This window comes from Canis lupus, chromosome 24 (genome assembly GCF_003254725.2).
Source record: "Canis lupus dingo isolate Sandy chromosome 24, ASM325472v2, whole genome shotgun sequence".
Classification (NCBI taxonomy): Eukaryota; Metazoa; Chordata; class Mammalia; order Carnivora; family Canidae; genus Canis; species Canis lupus.
Window position 1 is genome coordinate 873,615 of NC_064266.1, and position 8,218 is coordinate 881,832.

Sequence of the window (8,218 nt, forward strand, 5' to 3'; positions counted from 1 at the left end):
ATGGTGTGGAGATTGGATTCAATTATAAACACATCAGAGAAAGAATGTTTATTATCTGTGGAACAACAACAAGATATGACTTAACCTTTTCAAGAAACAGAAGGCCAGGCAAGGTTTGCTTCTTTCCAGGATCAGAGGGCTATTTATTGGCCAGATCCCCTGGAAGCTCAAAAGCAGTGCTGAGGCTGGAAGAGATGAACAGGAAAGGACTGCGATGTGTGGGTATGGCTGTGGGATTGTATCCTGAGCTTCACTAAGGAGGAGCCACGTTTCCTGAAACAGCCCATCCCCATTATGACCCAAAGGAAAGGGTGTGACAATATCCTCTTCTAAAGGAATGGGAAATGGCACTGTTCCCTGCACTCACACACTGTTTTCTGGCTCAACAAGAAAGAGCAGGCCGTCCCAGTCTCTGCTCACCATCTGTGTCCGAGAAGGTGGACACTGCTAGTTTACCTTTAACCTTCAAGGAAAATTCCAGCACTTACAAAATATATGTTAAGAATATATATATATATATATATATATATATATATATATATTAATATGGATACACTCTGCTTCCGAGGTTCTTATGGCCTAAAGTTCAGAAAATGTCCTCAATTCTCTCTCATACCTGAGGCCCACTTCAAACATCTTGGCAGAAAAGTGGTCAAAGGATGTACTCTTACAGGTCTAGATAATCTGCAAGCACTTAACAGAAGGAATGTGGATTCAGGATTTTTCTGAATTCACAAAGTTAATTAAGGATTAAAAGTGCTCTGTGTTTCAGTTTATCTGTTCAACAACAGCTAATGATAATAAAGAAGCATATAAACAACAATATTTGGCCAAACCATTGTCCTTTCTTTTCTTTCTTTCTTTCTTTTTTTTTTTTTAAGATCTTAGTTTTAAACAATCTCTACACCCAGTGCAAGGCTAGAACTCATGACTCCAAGATCAAGAATCCCATGCTCTATCGACTGAGTTGGACAGGCACCTCACCATTTGTCCTTTCTAATAGGTTTAAGTCCTATCATCTTGGAGGATATCCTGCTTATCCACAGTATACTTACAAAGCAGGAGTTAGCTCTGGGCACAATAGTTTTCTTCATAATGTGACAGGTATCCATTTCCCCATAATGCTAACTTCTCAGATGCCTACTCCTTGTCCTTAATGAAAGCTAAACCCATCAGTTACATTTCTAGACATTGTCCGCATTTAAGCCCTTTCAGAACTGCTGATTCTATGGCACAGGAACCCATGCATAAATTAGCCACAACGTGTACTTGCATCTCATCCAACAGTTCAGGCTCCTGGGTTTCTTTCCAGCCAATTATACTTTGGTTTTCGTTTTCAACTTTGCTGTAGGAACATGTTGCCTTCTGGACGGAAACACTGCACCATCTCTAGTTATCCTCATTTGAATCTTTGGTATTTGTGGGGAAATACACATTCAGTGCTGAAGCCCCAAAATCTGCACTAAGCTAAAGGAATGTGGCAGCACAGCTCCAGCCTTCAAACCTTGTGATCATAAGGATCCCTGCTGGAGATGCAGACACTCAGGCCCCTGCCATGGCTTTTCCTAGAAAAACAAAGACCTAGAGAGACACATGACTAGGACAGGACTCATAATTTAGGACTCTGAGCTCCTTTACACAACTCAGTTTCCTGACGCCTGCATGAAGAATCCAAACATGAAAGTCACTATTGTCCTCTTCTAATTAGATAGAATCCAGGACGTGACTAGGCTTTGAAAATGAGATTCTGCAAGAGCTTCTGCTTACCTGTTTCTGTCCAGTCTGGACACAGGGTCCTCAGGTCCTTGTTGTAATACTCAGGAGAGGAAAAAACAAGTCAATATTCTTTAATTTGGAGCAGTTTGCATTTTATAGAGCATTAGTGAGCTTGTGCTATGGAAAAGAAACATTAGAGAGATTGTGTAGTCTCTCTGATTCCAATACACACCCTGTTTCTGTCATATTTTTTATGTTCCTGAAATTGAGATGCAAAGTTTAAATTTAATGTTATGCTCCTTTCTCTTAAAAGAAAAAGAAAGAAAAACCCTGCTACTAAGTTGATTTTCTTCCATCTAACAGTGTCCAAATTAAGGAAGTGTGCCATGTGCGTTTTACTATATAATTAATTTAAACGTAAAATAACTTAAAAAGGTGATTCTAAATGGGTTCTGCCACAAGCATTCCACTTTTCCTAGATGAAGGAAAATTTCCTGTTTTCAATCATACTGCCTTTTCCTTATTTTTGGTTCTGCTCTTCTCATCCATTTCTTGGCCCAACCTGATCTTATCTGGACCATCACATTGCTGTTTTAAGCAATGTCCCTTGGTAATATTTGCAAAAAAAAAAGTTCTTATTCTATGACTATGATCATGAACAACATTCACTTAAAGAAAAAAAAATATATTTTTTAGAGTGAGTGTGAGTGAGTAGGGGGTGGAGGGGTAGAGAGAATCCTGAGCAGGTTCCATGCTCACCAAGGAGCTCTGTACAGGTCTTGATCTCACAACCCAGAGATTAGGACCTGAGCCAAAATCAAGTAACAGGTGCTTAACTGATTGAGCCACCAGATGCCCCAGAAAAACAAACTTTTAACTAATTTCTTCAGTGGTTTGCTTGTGCCTATGTTGTTGTAAATGTCAGCTGCCTATAGACATTTCTGGAATTGGCTCCTGCAAATGATTTGCTTAAACCTGAAGTCAGTTCTTAAACCCAAAGGCTGTTGAACTTTTGCTACACTATTTTAAACATTTTTTTTATTGGAGTTCAATTTGCCAACATTTAGCATAACACCCAGTGCTCATCCTGCCAGGTGCCCCCCTCAGTGCCCATCACCCATTCACCCCAACCCCCCGCCCACTTCCCCTTCCACTACCCCTTGTTCATTTCCCAGGGTTAGGTGTCTCACATGTTCTGACATCTTCACTCATTTTCTCTCCTTTCCCTTTATTCCCCTTCACTAATTTTTATACTCCCCAAATGAATGAGACCATATAATATTTGTCCTATTCCGATTGATTTATTTCACTCAGCATAATACCCTCAAGTCCCTCCACGTCGAAGCAAATGGTGGGTATTTGTCGTTTCTAATGGCTGAGGAATATCCCATTGTATACATAGACCACATCTTCTTTATCCATTCATCTTTCGATGGACACTGAGGATCCTTCCACAGTTTGGCTATTGTGGACATTGCTGCTAGAAACATCGGGGCGCAGGTGTCCCGGCGTTTCATTGCATCTGAATCTTTGGGGTAAATCCCCAACAGTGCAATTGCTGGGTCGTAGGGCAGGTCTATTTTTAACTCTCTGAGGACCCTCCACACAGTTTTCCAGAGTGGCTGCACCAGTTCCCATTCCCACCAACAGTGCAAGAGGTTCCCCTTTCTCCACATCCTCTCCAACATTTGTGGTTTCCTGCCTTGTTAATGTTCCCCATTCTCAATGGTGTGAGGTGGTATCTCATTGTAGGTTTTGATGTGTATTTCCTTGATGGCAAGTGATGCAGAGCATTTTCTCATGTGCATGTTGGCCATGTCTATGTCTTCCTCTGCGAGATTTCTCTTCATGTCTTTTGCCCATTTCATGATTGGATTGTTTGCTTCTTTGCTGTTGAGTTTAATAAGTTCTTTATAGATCCTGGAGACTAGCACTTTATCTGATAGGTCATTTGCAAGTATCTTCTCCCATTCTGTAGGTTGTCTTTTAGTTTTGTTGACTGTTTCCTTTGCTGCACAGAAGCTTTTTATCTTGATAAAGTCCCAAAAGTTCATTTTTGCTTTTGTTTCTCTTGCCTTCGTGGATGTATCTTGCAAGAAGTCGCTGTGGCCAAGTTCATAAAGGGCGTTGCCTGTGTTCTCCTCTAGGATTTTGATGGAATCTTGTCTCACATTTAGATCTTTCATCCATTTTGAGTTTATCTTTGTGTATGGTGCAAGAGAGTGGTCTAGTTTCATTCTTCTGCATGTGGATGTCCAATTTTCCCAGCACCATTTATTGAAGAGACTGTCTTTCTTCCAGTGGGTAGTCTTTCCTGCTTTGTCGAATATTAGTTGACCATAGAGTTGAGGGTCCACTTCTGGGTTCTCTATTCTGTTCCATTGATCTATGTGTCTGTTTTTGTGCCAGGACCACACTGTCTTGATGACCACAGCTTTGTAGCACAACCTGAAATCTGGCATTGTGATGCCCCCAGATATGGTTTTCTTTTTTAATATTCCCCTGGCTATTCGGGGTCTTTTCTGATTCCAGACAAATCTTAAGATGATTTGCTCCAACTCTCTGAAGGAGGTCCATGGTATTTTGATAGGCATTGCATTAAACGTGTAAATTGCCCTGGGTAACATTGACATTTTCATAATATTAATTCTTCCAATCCATGAGCATGGAATATTTTTCCATCTCTTTGTGTCTTCCTCAATTTCTTTCAGAAGCGTTCTGTAGTTTTTAGGGTATAGATCCTTTGCCTCTTTGGTTAGGTTTATTCCTAGGTATCTTATGCTTTTGGGTGTAATTGTAAATGGGATTGATTCCTTAATTTCTCTTTCTTCAGTCTCATTGTTTGTGTAGAGAAATGCCACTGATTTCTGGGCATTGATTTTGTATCCTGCCACACTGCCAAATTGCTGTATGAGTTCTAGCAATCTTGGGATGGAGGCTTTTGGGTTTTCTATGTAGAGTATCATGTCATTGGCGAGGAGGGAGAGTTTGACTTCTTCTTTGCCAATTTGAATGCCTTTAATGTCTTTTTGTTGTCTGATTGCTGAGGCTAGGACTTCCAGTACTATGTTGAATAGCAGTGGTGAGAGTGGACATCCCTGTCTTGTTCCTGATCTTAGGGGAAAGGCTCCCAGTGTTTCCCCATTGAGAATGATATTTGCTGTGGGCTTTTCATAGATGGCTTTTAGGATGCTGAGGAATGTTCCCTCTATCCCTACACTCTCAAGAGTTTTGATCAGGAATGCATGCTGTATTTTGTCCAATGTTTCCTCTGCATCTATTGAGAGATCATATGGTTCTTGTTTTCTCTCTTGCTGATATGATCAATCACATTGATTGCTCTATGAGTGTTGAACCAGCCTTGCATCCCGGGGATAAATCCCACTTGGTCATGGCGAATAATCTTCTTAATGTACTGTTGGATCCTATTGGCTAATATCTTGTTGAGAATTTTTGCATCCGTGTTCATCGGAGATATTGGTCTATAATTTCCTTTTTGGTAGGGTCTTTGTCTGGTTTTGGAATTAAGGTGATGCTGGCCTCATAGAACGAATTTGGAAGTACTCCATCTCTTTCTATCTTTCCAAACAGCTTTAGTAGAATAGGTATGTTTTCTTCTTTAAACGTTTGATAGAATTCCCCTGGGAAGCCATCTGGCCCTGGACTTTTGTGTCTTGGGAGGTTTTTGATGACTGCTTCAATTTCCTCCCTGGTTATTGGCCTGTTCAGGTTTTCTATTTCTTCCTGTTCCAGTTTTGGTAGTTTGTGGTTTTCCAGAATGCGTTCATTTCTTCTCGATTGCCTAATTTATTGGCATATAGCTGTTCATAATAAATTTCTAAAATCGTTTGTATTGCCTTGTTGGTGGTGATCTCTCCTTTCTCATTCACGATTTTATTAATTCGAGTCTTTTCTCTTTTGTTTTTAATAAGGCTGGCTAATGGTTTATCTATCTTATTAATTCTTTCAAAGAACCAACTCCTGGTTTTGTTAATCTGTTCCAGTTCTTCTGGTCTCTATTTCATTGAGTTCCACTCGAATCTGTATTAATTCTCTTCTTCTGCTGGGTGTAGGGGTTATTTGCTGTTTTTTCTCCAGCTCCTTTAGGTTCAAGTTTAGCTTTTGTATTAGAGTTATTTCCAGTTTTTAGATGGATGCTTGTATTGCAATGTACTTTAGGGCTGCTTTTGCTGTATCCCAAAGATTTTGAATGGTTGTATCTTCATTCTCATTAGTTTCTATGAATCTTTTTAATTCTTCCCTAATTTCCTGGTTGACCCTTTTATCTTTTAGCAGGATGGTCTTTAACCTTCACATGTTTGAAATCCTTCCAAACTTCTTCTTGTGGTTTAGTTCTAGTTCACAGCATTATGGTCTGAAAATATGCATTTTATGCATAACTTTTATAATGGGGATGACATTTAACTAAACCACACAGATGTCACAGAATTATACTCAAATTATGAATCTCACCTAATGTAAATTTTCAATAAAAACACTTCAAAAGTCCACAAGGGCAATCTTTCACTTATCTACTGTCAAAAACCCAAATTTGATGACCCAATATTTAAGGGAGCCTGTAGAGAAATGGACAGTCTGGTACAAGGGCATAAACTGGCTCAAACCTCACAGAAGGCAGTTTGGCACAATCTACTAAAAAAAAATTGCAGAAACTCTTAGCCAAAAATAATTCTTACCTAATACTCATCTGTGTGCACACTTGAGCTTATTTACTACTTTGTATATACTTACAAATGATGTAAACCCAAATATCGTATAATGGCACTTTAGTCTCTGCATCAATGATAATGGGCTTCATGGAAGGACCAGAACACATTGTTATCTATGTAATAGTATATATAGTCTACAAGGTTTTCAACTTAAAATAAGAAAAAGATGATGAATCATTATACTCATTTGCTGTGTACACTTTAAAAAACTAGATACACAAGACTAATAGCAATGATTATGGGGGAAGGATTTAGAGTTGGGCCAATGGGGGAGACATGGAAGTCTATGGCCTAAAGAGCAGTGCAGTTTCTTGTCCTCATAGTCCAGTGTTATCTGGTTCAACGATGACCTGGGGAAAAATGCAATTTCATACTGGGTGGGTGCTGGGTGACAAGCCAGACACTAAGGGAGCTAAATGCTGGTCCAGAGCCAACAAAGAGAAGGTTGCACTACAGCTGGTACTACCCATTCAGCTCCCACTCCTCTTAGCAGAGGCTAAGATCCCACAAGCTGGCCGAGTCAAATCACACTTCCCGGCCGGTAAAAATTTAAAACGACAGAAAGGAAATGGATCAGTTGTTTAATTAGGTTCTTTGTAAGAAATTTAGAACACCAATTTGTGAGGGTAAACTCCATTTGTGAGAAAAAACCTAGAGGGGAGGTAGCCCTGAAGCTGAGGAACAGCTTTGATTTTTGGCAGAATTTGGGAGTCCACAGCTTTCTAATCAACCTTGCCCTGCTCTGTAATCTCATATTTCTCCTTCTCTGTGTCAAAAATCTTCCCTTCCTGGTGTCTGGGTTAACACAGCTTCTTCTTCTTGAAATAAGCGTCAGTGAGATGTTTGGGGATTTTCACACTGCTGATATCAATTTTAGTGGAAGTGGCAATGACAAATTTCTGGTGTGTTCTATGCAGAGGAACTTGGTTGAGGGCCAGAGGTCCAGTCACAAGTAGCAAGCCACTGCCCAGTTGCTTGAGGAAAACTACTCTCTTGTCTCTGTGGCACCCAGTGAGGATGATCAAAATGGTCCCACGAGTGATGCTAGCTCGCAACTTTCTCACATGATGACTGAAAGGTTTTTATGGCTCAACAGCTTCCGAGGCACATCTTCAGTAGGGTAATACCTAGGCATTTTGCGAAGCTTACCACCATTCTTGTCACCATGAACTGGTTTTGTAACAGTAGCAGGAACCTTCTCCTTCTTTTTCTTTTCAACCCTGGATTTAGCTGCCGAATACTTCCTCTTGTACATGGCTTTTCTGGAATACATAGCCCATCGGGAATATCTGCCAATTCCTCTGACTAGGACAGGGTTTCAGCTGCAGTGGGGCTTCCCTTCTTTGGCATTTTAGCTTTGAGGTTACCCTTCTTTGCCTTGCCACCAGCAACAGCCTTCTTGGCTTCAGGTTTCTTCTCCTTAGTATTGGGCTTCTCGGCTTTTTCGCCTGCCACCTTGCAAGATGGAAAAGACCATTTTCCAAATTCTGCAGGCATTTGCTTGTGGTTTCCACAAACTCCCGTACCTTTTGCTAACTTTCATTTAATTGAATCTTTTTCTCCATTAGGCAATGTTACTCACTTTTAGGTAATGAGATATAATGTTATGAGTTTTGAATAGTACCCACTGCTTTGTGCAGCAACTCTGTAATGAGTATTTTGGAGTAGAGGAAATGCTTTCATCATTCAGAATTATAGGTGATTATCCCACAGATGCATCCGTTGTGATCCACACCGGGGATAGATAGGAGTGCTGTGAAAACCCATACACC

The 8,218-nt window shown here is 40.3% G+C and overlaps 1 pseudogene; it reads right to left on the reverse strand.

Annotated features, from left to right (window-relative positions):
• Window positions 1-7,012: 7,012 nt before the first annotated feature.
• LOC112673435 (60S ribosomal protein L6-like) lies at window positions 7,013-7,943 on the reverse strand (annotated as a pseudogene).
• Between the last annotated feature and the right edge of the window lie 275 nt (window positions 7,944-8,218).